Source organism: Anoplophora glabripennis, unplaced genomic scaffold (genome assembly GCF_000390285.2).
Source record: "Anoplophora glabripennis isolate ALB-LARVAE unplaced genomic scaffold, Agla_2.0 scaffold20, whole genome shotgun sequence".
NCBI lineage: Eukaryota > Metazoa > Arthropoda > Insecta > Coleoptera > Cerambycidae > Anoplophora > Anoplophora glabripennis.
The window spans coordinates 1092688-1108189 of NW_019416362.1; the positions used below are offsets into that span (position 1 = coordinate 1092688).

Sequence of the window (15502 nt, forward strand, 5' to 3'; positions counted from 1 at the left end):
GGAACCAAACGCCAAATTTGAAAATACGGTGTAGCTGGGGGTATCGATTAAGCAAAAAATGGGTCCTGACATAAAAGTTAGACACGAATAGGCACAAAGTTTGAGTAGAAAAAGCTGCAATCACTAATTAATCTGGGAACCTGGGATAACAAATTTTTTTAAATAACTCTTTTCTATGGTTTGGCGTTTGGTTCTGTTCTATAACATCATCCAATTACCGCCCCAGTTTGGTTTGTAATTTTTTAACTTATCTATTCTGTTCTTTATACAGGGTGTTACAAGTTTGTCTGCCTTCTTTGAACTTCTTTATGCTTAATTCTAAAAAATAATTAGCGTTGTAATAAATTTAAAATTCGATAAAATTCATATCGAGCAATGTGACAACGGCGCGGCGGTTCATTAACACGAGGTACTAAGGTGTCCAGCAACCACCAATACGCAATTCGGTTGGTATCTGGATTCGACCGTGTCGGAGTGTTTTTTGCGTGCCACTATTTCCTTTTCTCGAGGTGTTTTCCAGCGAGTGCGCGAAGATTAGATTCGAGTGTCGTGCGTGCATTGAAACAGTGGTGGATATTTTGAGCATATGTTGTAGATTGTTTTGGACTTGTGCGTATAAAAGTTACTGAGTTTTGCTTTTTGGTAAGTACCTAAATTATTTTTAATACGTATGATTTGGACGACGTGAATCTTAGGGTACTTTAGTCACATATTTTTCAAATACGTAAGTTCCTGTTTTAAGATATTCATAATTACTAAAATTCGAGCTAAAGTTTAAACACAATATTGTCTTCGTAGTACAAACTCGATACATTTTATTTTATTTATTTAAAAACTGGAAAACAATTGTCTTGAAATTTACTAAATGTTTTATAATAATAGGTGTTTACATTTTTTCCGTAGGACAAGTCTACAGCGTGTACACATCAGCAGGTTAAGCGCTGTTGTCACTATTGTGATAAAACTCCCCAATATTAATACTCGCTGTAATTTGAAAACTGTTAATCTTACGCTCCTATAATGTACAACATTTTTGTTAATTAATTCTTACACCCTGTAGATTATCAATATAGATTTATACGTATCTAAACAGTCTACCACGTTAAATTTACTGCCTTAGTCAAATGCCTTGGAGGCTGGATATGAAAAAGAGTCTCTATACATAATGTAGATTTTTCCGAAGCGTTTTATTGTGTCAATCATGTTTTTATCCACTATTTACCTACTTGAAGTTTGTGGTCCTCTTTTGGACTGAATAAAAATATATCTTTCAGAGAGGTATAAGTCGGTTAGATTCTGTAATTTTATATCCAACAAAATGCAGTGGTCAGTGTCCTCCAAGGTTCCCACTTGAGCCCACTGGTGTTCAACATCGCTTTAAATGATAATGAATGCTTCGCCCATGTAAATTTTTACTGTTTGATGACAATTTGAAGTTATTCTCAATAACAATCGACATTTTTGGTTCAACATAAATAAATCGAGTTGGTGTGACAAAAGCAATTTAGATCTTAATCGCTGCCAATCTTTTTTGGGAAAGAAGCAAGGTTGAATACAGAATACTCTTCTCTGACATTTATTCTTCGTTATGCACCTCCAAAATATGAAAAATATTGGGTTTTATTGAACGTATTTTATTTGACTTCTACAGAATCAACTCCATTAGAGTTTTTTGGTACGCCAGCTAGTCTTCCTCTGTTTGGTCTCCATATTATGATAAAGCTTTGAAACTGGCACGAGTACAGCAAAAAATCTTAAAAGATGTTGCTTCTAAAAGTATAAAAAATTCAACGATTTGTTGGACTACTTGATATATTGCCACTTTTTATGAGACTATCGGTTTTATATCTTTATAAGATCTTTCTTCTTATTTCTTGCACAGAAAATCTAGCGATGATGTTGGTCAATCGAACACGGACACCTTGTATAAATACACATGTTCGACAAGAGTAATTTTTTGTTTTAGGGATGCTTATATTTCTGGAAAATATTCTACCTTTGAACTTTTATTACAACTAGGTTGTAGCAAGGATTTCCCAAACTTTCTCACCCCTCCCCAGTTTGCCGGCAAATATGCATATGTAACATAAAACACCGCAAGGTCTTGCCGTCACGTTTAGGTTAAAGGGTTTCTGGTCTCTGCTATCTGCTAGGGCACCTTTCCTAGATTATTCATGTAAATTTATGGTAAAGGAAGCGGTTGGTCCGAGGAATATCTAGAATGACCCACACTGTGGGTTTGTCGACGAGCTAGTTATTCGATTGTGAAAATGACGGATGTAAGCGACAAAATCTAGTAAGAGATTTCTATTCACATTGTTTAACAAAAAAATGCAGCTTTTATTAAAAAAAAAATCCCTCAGATCCACATCTGTTTCCCATTAAAATATCTCAATTCTTTTTAAAAAGTACTAGACTTAGACTGTCGTTTCTTTCATGGTTTTCGTATCCCTTCAAATAAATAAATCGTCAGGGTGCGAGAGTTATCTCATCACCCTGTAGAAACTAATCATCCCATCGAATTTGCCTCGCTCCGTAAATAAACACCGGCTTGCATCCATAACAGAGAAAAACATCAAAGACAAGCCGTCAATCCCGAAACTCACCCCCAAATCTAGATCCGACGGATGACCGTCACAGTCGATAAACCCCAAACAGCCACCCCTCCCCCGTCCCCACGAGCCACCCTTGCCGTAAACCGCCACATAATCTGAGCGTATCGTTGCGAGATTTTCACTGTATTATTCGCTACCGAGTAGGGGGACTCATTACACAGATTTGTTAAGAGGTTCATTCAATCGTCGCGGGGAAGGTGCGGGGTGGATTCCCGTGTATTTATTGTCGTCCCTGGCTGAGATTAATTTGGTAGGGGCGAAGTTTCGGTATAAGGGACGAAGGGATAGCAGAATAGTGGAGTGTAACTGGGGTTTTTGGGGTAATTGGCACAAAAACGTATGACGATGTTTTGTGTCGTAAAAGATTTGTCGTAACTGGTAGCTATCGGTTTTTGACTTCACAATGGAATTAAATCCCAATTGTATTTTCATTGATTTCAGTTGCCTTCTTGCTTCTTGCCGGATTTTAATGGGAAAAAGATAAATGACATCAGTAAGAGTTTGGTAAGTATCTAGCTAAAATACTGTCGGAATTTAATCGAATACAATAAAAATGTAATGAATGGAATTGGTATTATTTCACATTAAATAAAAAAACACAATTAGTATTCTTGGAATTTAAATGAATACAATTGGAATGAACTTAAATGCAATTGGAATTTGACTGGAATACAATTAGAAGTAAATATACAGTGTGTCACGTTTTTCAGGTTAACACTTCTGGAAATATGAGAGGGCTGTGGACTTTGTGCAAGCCAATTGTTTTACAAATAGTACCCTGAAAGGAGGTTACATTCTACTAATCATTTTGTTGATGTAACAAAAGCCTGGCCTACTACGATTTTTTAAAAGGGTCGTTTTTCCAGAAAGTGGTATTAGGCATTTTTTATCAAAAAGATAATATTACCAGGCTATTCAACACCCATCAAAATACCCATATACCAAATTTGAGCGACAAATGTTTATTGAGTGTTGTTTTATGAGGTGCCAAACTTCGAAAAATCAGACAAATAAAAATTATAATAAGCAGGTCAAAGATTGCTATGAAAGTGAAAACAAGTACCAATCGGACAAAGAAAAAATACACAACACTTTTAATTGCGGCTATAATAAAAATAATAATAATTAGCGCACACAAAATGTAGGTAATGAATTATAAATATTAAGTTGTTAAACAAAAAATTACAAAACAATCTAAATTAAATTTTAGTTTTCTCGAACGATGGACTTTTACTTTTCGGGGTTTTATAAAACGAAAAGTTTATAAAAACAGACTAAGGAATTTGGATGACCTAATGATTTACATAAGACAAGCTTGTGCAGAGATTACTCCACAACGGCTATTATTTTTAAATTTAAGATGATTGAAAAAATGTGTTCGACTGGAAGGAGGCTTGGTGCTTTTGCAATTATTTTGTTTAATAACTTACTATTTATAATTTATTACATTGTTTGTAAGTTATTTTTATAATTAATAATAATTAACTAATATAATTAAAAGTATTAAATTTATAGTGCCTGTATTCTTTCTTTGTCCGATTGGTAGGCATTTGTTTTCACTTTCATGGCAATCTTTGACTTGCTTATTATAGTTTCATTTTTCCACATAAAAAAACGCTCAATAGGCATTTGTCGTTCAAATTTGGTATATGGGTATTTTGATCGGTGTTGAATAGCCCGGTAATATTATCTTTTTAATAAAAAAAATGCCTAACACTACTTTCTGGAAAAACGACCCTTTTAAAAAATCGTAGTAGGCCAGGCTTTTGTCACATCAATAAAATGATTAGTATAATATAACCTCCCTTTAGGGTACTATTTGTAAAAAATTGGATTACGGAAAGTCCACAGCCTTCTCACATTTCCAGAGATTTCCTGAATAACGGGACACACTGTAGATATAATTACAGTTTATTGGAATACATACATTACACAAAACATTTGCGCAACCGAGAGAGATGCACTAACTAAATTTGGACAGGATATAGCTAATAAAATGCGAAACATTGCCTTACTGTTAGAAATGTTGTCACCGCCGTTCTTGGTGTTGAAAATTCGAAATATTTGGAATTATTCAATTTTTGTGGCTGAAAACATACATAGGTACTGAATTTTCAAAACCGTGAGAGTTGCACTAACCAAATTTGGACAGGATATAGCTAATACAAGGCGAAACATCGCCTTACTATTACAAATGTTGTCACCGCCGTTCTTGGTGGTGAAAATTCGAAATATTTAGAATTATTCAATTTTCGTGGCTGAAAACGTATATAGGTATTGAATTTTCGAAACCGAGAGAGATGCACTTACCAAATTTGGATAGGATATAGCTAATACAATGCCAAACATCGCCTTACTGTTAAATTTAATGGAATACAATTGGAATTAACAGCAATACATACTATTTACTTGAATATTATTGAAATTTAAGTGAAGTAGACTTCAAATGTCATTGAAATATAATTGCATTAATTCCAGATCTATCAAAAACACTATATTGTTGGAATTTAAATTAATTGTAATAATGTTGGAATTCACGATCTATCAAAGACGCATATTACGTATATCTAATTTAATTGAATACAAATTGAATTTACCAAACTATAATTAATTGAAGCAATTCACCATCTCCCAAAAACACAATACATACTGTTGAAATTTACCATAATGCAACTGGAATTTAACTGAAAAATAATTGGAAGGAATTCAAAATCTGTTAAAAACACCGAATACAATTAGAATTTAATTGAAATATTGCAATTCAAAATCTACTTAGAACGTAAAACTTCTAAAACTACTGAAATATTGGATTTTAATTCAAATTGTATAATTGGAATGCATTCAAAATACTGGTATATTAAAAACATCATACGCGTTGGTGGAATTTAACCGAGTACAATTAATTAGAATTTAATCCAAATACAATTGTAACCTAAAATCTCTCAAACGCACAATACTAGACACATTGGAATTTTATTGAAATACAGTGGCAATGAAGTCAAAATCTATCAAAAACAAAACGCGTACGCCATTGTTATGTTCAAGAGTGATATAAACCTGTTCCATCCTCGCGTATCCTATTTCTTTCACGAGTGTCGCTCTCGGGGGTTGGAATTATTGACGTGATGTTGAACCGATATTGAAAGAGGGTGGTTGCGGCCTCTACAGAAAACTAATATGTTCGTGTGCATTATATTTTACTTCTCGATCCAGTGGGCTGTGAAAGTCAATGATTTGGGTTTTCGACAACGGTGGGTGGGCAAATGGAGGCATTTGGTAGTAATAATGGGCAGAAAGCTGAATATTATTATGAAACATTTAAAGATTCCCATTCTCTAGTTTTCAAATAGACGAATAGAGAAACAAATATGGGATAGTACTGGAATTATAAAAAATTAATCACCGATAAGCAGCCAAGGAAACTGCTAAATTCTAGTGCATTCATTGTGATCCTCGGTGTTCTAAAAATACCGCTTATTGATTCTGCAAGTGCTTTCATTCCTCTCATCAATTACAAGGAGCGGAAACTATTTATTCAACATGAATTTCGTTGAAGTTGGGGTTTGCTAATAATAAGACTGTTATTCGGGCCAAAGGTAAACACGACTCTTATTTACTACGGGTTTCTATCTTTGAAGTAGCTTATTAATTTCCCAGATATTTATTTTCGATGGAAATAAGCAAATGTAGCCGAACCGCTTCTAATTGAATAGAAAATAAATGACCAGTTTTAGCCCGTCAGTATTATTAAAAACAAATAAAACGGGTCCTAATAATAAAAAATGTGCAATTCGAAAAATAAAAGAAAACGAGTCGAACGTTATGAGATAGAAACCTTGTTGCCATATTAGCCAAGTTTCACCGAAATCCAGAGTGACTAAAGGCAAGAATGACAGCGAAGATCCATGTCGAGGATTGGCGGAGCCATCAACAGGTGTGATCAATTGTCGACTCTGGTTTTCTGCACTTATCTAATTACATAAGGGCAACTCTCCTTGCTAGTACGAAGTGAATTGAAAAAAAACAAATTTTTCATTTTTACGAACGTTACTGGGTGCTCAGAAATGTAAATTTTGCTCCTTTAAATTTTTTTGAAATTTAGATTAAGCGGTCCGGAAAAACCGTTCGATAGATCGATCTGCCAATTTACGGAGCTTTTGGGGGTACATCGAGGTGTAAAAATTCGTACAAGCATTAGACTCTCCATCGATATTAGCAAAGATGCGGTCGACTTAACAAAACAAGTCAAAAATTCACTTTTTTCACTTTTTTCAAGTTAATGTCGAGGATAAAAGAAATTTTTTTCTTCCAAGAACGCTACATAGCCTTGTAGGAAGTTTATCGAGATTTCGAAACAGCCCGTCAATTTTCTGTCTGATCATTAGTTGCTGAGATATCGATGGTTAAAGCCAAAAGGATGCTTTTGTATTCGTAGTCGAATATCTCCGGGTCAAATGTAGTGAAAAATTTAAAAAAAGAAATTAAAGCTGAATGAACAGGCTATCAAGTCCATATCATGATTTTTGTGTAAAAAATTTTTCCAAGCCCGTGGACCGAGAAAAACAACGCAAAAAATTGAAAAAAAATTTTTTTAGTCTTATTTCTTAGAATTTCGCGATGACTATCTCTCCTAAAAATTTTGAGCTAAGAAATCTGGAAACTAGACATTCGGCGCTTTAAAATCATTTTTAACTGAGATACAGCATTCTGAAAAATCACTAAAAATTCGAAAAATTTTTTTTGCTCCCTTAATTTTTTGCAGAAATATATTGTATCTGAAGATGCTCGATACAGAGAGACAAAACTGAGACTAATGATTTATCTAACTAAAGGAAAAAGTCAACTGATTTCGGATATAAAAATGTGTGCCAGTGGCGGAGATACCGGAGGTTACTTTCACTAAAAACCCCAGAAATTCGACGCAACTAAATATTGAAAAAAAAAGGGGATATAATTGTTTCATTTTATTTGAAAAACGAACCATTTTTGATTTATTGCGTTTTTTTAATATTAACGCCAGCCAGTACTTATTGGACCTAACATAACTTTAGATTTAGTCATTTCGCAAGAAACTTCAATTTATTTGTAGCCGATTAAATGAAATATAACCAATCATAAAAAAATCCGAGAAGAGTTGTCGCAATTTTTTTGCTATCTAATAAAATTCAAAATTTCTGCGCCACTGATTTTTCGGACTTGTCATGATTAGTCTGCATTTAAAACTGTTTCTAGCAAAAAATGAAATGTACTTTTTTGAGAAACCACTAATTCCTTGCAGTTATTTTAAATTTAGCGAATAGTTTTGGCAAAGTTATCGAACATGAAAATGAAAATATATATATATAAATCGAAAATGGTTCGTTTTCTCAACAAGCAAAACACCAAAAGAAGAATATTCAAATATTTAAAACATCCAAATTTAGGGTTTTCAGTGAAAGCGACTCCTGAAACCTCAGTCATTAGTACAGTCCGCACGATATAATACCTAGAAGACCCTTGCACCACTTTCTTGGAATTAACCGCATTCGACACTCGAAGTAGAAAGACATTGGCAGAAGATTTCAACGCACGCCCCTGCCGCAGTAAATTGTTACAGTAACTGCGATAAAAGAATTTTATTGGCTTATTCTTTTCTTATAATTCTATCTCAAAAATATCGTACGAACTGTACATATATTTATATTAAAAATAAGTAGATTTTTACCTTTAATTAGAATAATTAAATAAATTAGTAGAATATGTTTCATCATTCTGCATCAAACGCCTTCAGAGGTGTTTCAGGAAAGGTGATTTTTTTATTTCAACACCCTGTATCGCGAGAGCAGCTATTGAATCGTGAACCCACTTTAATTTATCCTTAAAATCATTCAAAGGTTTGTCCCTTAAGAGTGTGTCGACATATCAAATTAACACCCTGTATTCTCTCGTACAACCCCCACTGTTCCATTTAAAAAAAAAACTATTCTCAGTGCGGAACGAAGATGAGCAACTGCTTTATTAATAGAAATCTGAGCTATTCCTAGAAACGCGGCTAACCGTAATCCCCCCACATAAATTAGGCGAAACTAAAAATTAAATCATCCCGACCGAAACATGTTTGCGCAACTTTCCGAAAGGATAATAAATAGCGCTGGCTCAAGACGCCGCTTGGCCGGCCGCCAACTCGGGCGAACTCGAAACAGTCGCACTAACAGCCAGCAGTTATCACCTCTTTTGTTTCGCGCCTCCGTCCTTATGCATCGCAGCTGCCAAGAATTTAATTAGCCCGTATACTTTTAAACGGTACGAGAAAATAATGGACAAGTGCGGGAGAAATTCCACTTGTAGACAAAAACTGTTCGGATTGTTTCTTTATACGACTCGAGTTACAAACAAATTCTTTTAAGGATGATCGAAAAAATGCAACCAATTTCGTATTACTGAGACATATTATTTTTGCAATGCGAAATCAAAATCTGTCAATTATTGACTAACATGGGTTCTTATGTGAAATATTATGATACATAAAGTAATAGACGCGAAGGAGTAACGGCAACAGCGCAATACGCGCAATTATTGAAAACAGGACGCCATCTATTGGGATAATCACTTTCCTGTATGCAAAGAACGGAATTCTATGTCTGAGCAAGTATTGTAACACTTGCTAATTTTTTAAATCAATTAGAAACTCGTTAATAAATGTTTTGTGTTTAATGTGAATTATTAATAGATATAGGCTGAAAGTGATTTGATTATTAGAAACAAATTAATGCGAGTATCAGGAAAATCCTTTCCTAACCCTCCAAATAAATTATACTGAAATCGACACTTTCTGTTCATTACTGATTTCATTTGCTTTTTTGAAAAACATGTTGTGACTTGTCTGAAAAACATGTGACATGTTGTGACTTATTATATTCTTCATGTAGCTTTTTTCGAGTCTTCTGCTCTGGCGATAACTAATGAGTGCCAAACCTTTTCTCTTCTTTCAATGAAAATATTTTAGGCAAATCTTTATTGCCATGTTGAAAATGGCAACTACAGACAAATGTCAGGTTCCTCTATAAGTCATGGAACTTTGTAATAATATATTTTGATCTTAACTTTTTATCTTTTGGAATTCGGAAAAATTTACATGTCTTTCTAACATTATAGTGATTACAACCATAGGCACAACCCATAACCATCTTAAAGCCGACTGAGAAATGCATCATACACTTAAAATTGTTAGCAGATAACAATCGATTGCTTGTGGGGTTAGATTTCCAAATCTGCTACAATTATTGTGAACACTGCTCTTTTCTATATTATGTCAAACCAAATAATGTTAATAAGATGCATTTTACGACTTAAGAACAACCAATTTTAATGCAAGCACAAAAAAATAAAGGTCGTAACTAAATCCTGATAAATGAACTGTCATAAATTGTTTGGATGCAGTCACGTGAAGTACCTTAACAAAGGCTACGAATGACGTCAGAAATGTCAGAATAATGTTGTGTAGAGTATGAATGAGGTTAGGTGGCGGGAAATTTAAATAAACGTTTCGATACATAAATTAATTTGGTATACAGCATTATATACCTGTACACATGACAAGGACTGCCAACTTACAAATATACTCAGCATACTCGTGCGCTGTTGCCACTACGTTGTTGCCAAGTTTCTATTGCAACTTGTGGTATTTATTTAAGTATATTGGGTAAAAAACAATAATTGACAAATGGAAATATATAATTATAAGTATTTTAAACTCCATTTTATTGAATATCTACAAGCGAGTATCTCAATTTACTTGCTTTCTAGTAACTAGGAATATTTTTCTTTACATCGACAGCAATGATTTTTTAACACGGTAAGTATGTATAGCTATTCCCCGACAATTATGTTGGTTCATCGCTTAGTTGTGAATATAGCTTTAGGTTAAAAACACAAGCTAAATATGTCACAAATTACAATCGTTGCGATCTTCTAAAAGTTCCTTTCTACCCTTTTTGCGCCGTACTGATAATATCGCGTTACAAAACAACCCCCTCCCGTAATCTGTGTGCCAATCAGCGCGCTTGTTCGTTCGCGTTTTGATTCTGTTTGAAGGAGCTCTATTACTCGCCAACCCCAAATTCGAATCCATAATTTCGATTCCAGTACACATGAACAGGCAAACAGCATAATGGTGTTCCCCTTTGTGAATGCGGCTGAGGGAAGATCTGTCGGGTAATTTCCACCGGCACATGTTCGTGTCGCATCGAAGAAGGAATCCGAGGAAGGATCGACTGTCGACTAAATGGGGTCGATTTGTTTTGTTACGTAGCAGACTTGAGGATATAACCCAGCGTTGGATGCTAATAAGAATAAATAAATCAATTTACAATACGCAATCGTAAATTCACAATTTGCAAGTCCCCATAAATTATCAAATAAAGATGAAGCGTAAATTTACATTTTGTCAGTATAAATTTACAAGTAACTGTCAATTGTGCACCATAGGTATATTATTATATTATGATTTTAAATTCTCAACTGGCTTTAAACTAAACAATTGTAAATTTTTGGCTGTAAATGAGAATTAGTTGTAAAATTACATTGTACATTTTTGCTGTAACTGAGAAATTGTAAAATTACATTATAAATTTTCAGTTATGAGAAAGAAAATGCAAAAACTGAAATTAAAGGAAGTTTCATTCATAAAGCTGAGGTGAATAAATTATAAGTAGACAGAAGGATATATGTATTTACAGCTAGCGAATGTAATTTTATATTAGAGAGTAAAATTACAGTTCAGAACGAGCAATACGAGCAATTGCAGTATGTTAAATCAAATAAATAAATCAACTTACAGTAAATTGTAAATTTACAGCTTACATATATGCATTTACAAAGGACAAGTGTAAATTATCATTTATCAATTTCTTTTGTGCCCAATTCATTTGTGAATTTTTTTTGTAACTGAAAATTTGTTGAAAAATTATATAATAAGTCAGTTACAGGAAAGAAATTACAGTAACGGAGACCATACTAAATTTTGGTACCTTTGTACAATATTTTTTTTTATGACCACAAAACTGTTCTCAGAGAAACACTTGAATACCCGGTATATATTTACTTATGTGGACGAAATGCTGCGTCATAGTAATATAAAGTTTGAAGCTGTATCTCTAATAATAAGAGAGATATGACCAAGAGTCTAAAGAGTTTATTGTTAGCATACTTTTCTGGCCATATCTTCCTTAGTATTAGAGATAATGTCTATCACTATAATATTATGGAATCGCTCTATCTACATAAGTATGTAAAAGTATGTAAAAAATATATAGGGTGTTCGAAATGCAAATGTAATTTTACAGATAGTGCAAACTTCACTGTACTATGCTAAAGCGAATAAATAAATCAATCAGTAGATAATTGTAAATTTTCAGTTTACAAGTATAAACTTACAAAAAACAAGTGTAAATTTACCTTTTTACAAGTATAAGTCAGTTTACATTTTCAGTTCCTAGCAGTACTATGTACATTCTGATATAAAATTCACAGTTAACTACCTTTACCTTTGTAAGTATAAACATATTTACAATTTACAGGTGTAATTTTATAATCGAGTGTAAAATTACAATGTAATTTTACAAATGAGTAAAGTTACCGTTAAGAAATGGGTACAGATGACTACATTATGGAAAATCAAATAAATCAATTTACAGAAGATAATCGTAAATTTAGTTTCCAAGTATAAATTTACAAAGAACGAGTGTAAAGTTACCTTTTTACAGGTAGAAATTTGTAGTAACAAGTTTTTTATTTTCAATTGTAATTGTAATATATTATATATGCTGATATAAAATTATCCATTATCAACAGCTTTTATGGGAACCTTCGTAAATTTTCTACTGTTATTGACAATTTCTTTGTAAAATTACAGTTATCAATTATAAATAAGTTATTAATTGTAAATTATAGGATAAGTTAAGATGAATACATGACAATGGATAAAGCCGACAATTGGCAAGTGTAATTTTACAACTGGCAAGTGTAAGTTTGAAACTCTCGTAAGCGAGAACTATCAACTGGTTGCCTTATTTTACAAAATTTACCTTTTTACAGGCAAAAATTTGTAGTAACAAGTTTATATTTTCAATTGTAATGTATATGCTGATATAAAATTATCCATTATCAACAGCTTTTATGGGAACCTTTGTAAATTTTCTACTGTAAATGACAATTTATTTGTAAAATTACAGTTATCAATTATAAATAAGTTATTAATTATAAATTATAAGCTAGGATAAATACATAACAGGGGATAAGCCGACAATTAGCAAGTGCAATTTTACAACTAGCAAGTGTAAAATTACAGTTACGTATAAATTTACAACTTACATTTGTAAGCCTGAATCTCTCGTAGCCGAGTACTGATAACTATCAATTCGTTGCCTTACACAGTTTATAAAAGGCCAAGATTACTGTTTATCTATCGCCAAATCTTCCAAATTTTCTATTTAGTTGGATGGGTGAGAATTTTACGCTCATAGCGCTGACATACTTCTAGGTAGGATTAGATGAAAAAGACTTACATCCATCTGGAAAAAGTTACTTGGCTCGGGGCATATTTAAATGTAAATTGCCGAAACAAAAAAGAAGAAAATCAAATTCTGTCCGTGTAGTGGGAGAGCCGCAGGGCTGCTGTAACTGAAGCGGGTAGCGACATCACGAAACTAGTTTTGATAAGAATATGTTCTAATACAATCACACATCTGACCACATCATATGATTCTGTTATATTTTTTCTGTGCCAATCTCTACCTCTAGTACGTAGCGCTACTGATTCTTCTTAAATGTTATTTACAATGCAGTGTAACCGTAAGATCCACCGATTTTCTTCCCAGTGCGTTTATATAATCGTCCCCTACGACCGTCATTAAAATGTGCTATTCCTAAATCACTCCCAATTTAATATCTGTTTCTCACGTTGCCTGCATGTGTCGCTACCAGTCGCACGCCGATACCTATGTGGAATTCCATATATATCCCAAGTTATATATAACGTACGTGAGTGTATAGACATGTATAGAGCAAAAAAAGTGTCAGTTTTTATTGATTCGTATGTCGTGCGCAAAGAGTACAGACTAAAAGCAAACTTTAGAGCTCTCTTCCACCAACGGTCGCCGAATACCTAAAACTGAAAATGGAAAAATGATGAAGTTGGCCATGACTAAAAACAAATAAACATAATCTAGTGCTGTAGAATATTTAAATACGACAATGTATATATTTTTGAAAAGCGCAGAACACTCTTTTTAATTAGGTCGTTGCCAAGTATGGTTCCCACAAAATAATGTAACTGTTCTGTAAATCAAAAACCCTTGCTAATAAAATTAGCTGGATTCCGCACAAAAAATTATGGTGTACTGCTACAAGGTGTACCAAAAATATCAAAATTTGAATTTGTTGGCCCTATAACCAAAATAAAAATAAAATCTGTTTCTTGTATAACTTTTTTATTTTTGGATATAGATTCTTGTAAAAAAATGGCTTTTTCTCTTATAGAAATCAAGATATAAGAAATTTTTAACTTATCTCGAAAAGCAAATCTGAAATACTTTTTCACCTCTTCAAAAATAAACAAAATTTCGAGATACTGGTTGACACCACAAAAAAAAAGTTTAAATTATAACGAAAATATACAATTCTAGATTCTACAAAAAAAACTGATGCAAGGTTTTCAAAACTGAATAAGTTACGGCACGAAAAAAGGTTTTTATCTCTTATATGAATCGAGATATGAAGACACTGTTCAACTTATCTCGAACATCGAATCTCAATATTTTCGGCATTCTTTGTATCTCTTCAAAAAAATGGAAAGATCTCGCTGTAAATAGCTCAAAATTTTTTTTGTTTCTGAAAATATTAGATTCGTGTATTTAAAGAAAATTAAAAATGCTTTTTATCTCTTATATGAATCGAGATATAAGAAACTTTTAACTTATCTCGAAAACCAAATTTGAAATACTTTCTTCACTTTTTTTTCACCTCTTCAAAAAATAAACAAAATTTCGAGATACTGATTGACACCACAAAAAAAAAAGTTTATATTGTATTTGTAGAAACTAGAATACAATTCTAGTTTCTACAAAAAATCTGAATGCAAGATTTTCAAAATTGAATAAGTTACGGCACAAAAAATAGTTTTTTTTTATCTCTTACATATATTGAGATATGAAGACATTGTTCAACTTATCTTGAAAATCGAATTTGAATATTTTCGGTATTCTTTGTCAATAAGTCATTTTTTTTCTGAAAATATTAGACTCTTGTGGAAATTAAAAATGCGTTTTATCTCTTATAGGAATCGAGATATAAGAAACTTTTAACTTATCTCGAAAACCAAATCCGAAATACTTCACTTTTTTAAAAAAATAAATAAAATTTCGAGATATTGGTTGACACCACAAAAAAAGATTATAACGGTAAATAAATAAAAATAATAACTATAAGTACAATACTAGATTTTACAAAAAAACTAAATGATAGATTTTCAAAAATGAAAAGGTTACAGCTCACAAAAATGTATTTTATCTCTTATATGAATCGAGATATGAAGACAGTGTTCAATATATCTCGAAAATCGGATCTGAAATATTATACTTGCGGTATTTTTTTCTATCTCTTCAAAAAATAGAAAATGGTTTAAAATTTCTTTAAACATTCGTTATAATCTAGGATAATTTTTATTTTCTAATAATACATTAACCCGAAACTGGTTTTCGAGATACTGATTGACTTCACAAGAAAAATGAAGTTTAGAGTATAGCGATAAATATACAAAAAACGATATCTATAAAATTCTAGGTATACAAACAAAAAAAAACAGAATGAAAACAAAACCCACAACTTCTATCTTTTATTTAAATCGAGAT

The 15502-nt window shown here is 32.5% G+C and overlaps 1 protein-coding gene across 1 annotated transcript in view; it reads right to left on the reverse strand.

Annotated features, from left to right (window-relative positions):
- Positions 1-15502, reverse strand: part of LOC108907394 (protein groucho) — a 251560-nt gene that overhangs the window by 118798 nt on the left and 117260 nt on the right. The window lies entirely within an intron of this gene.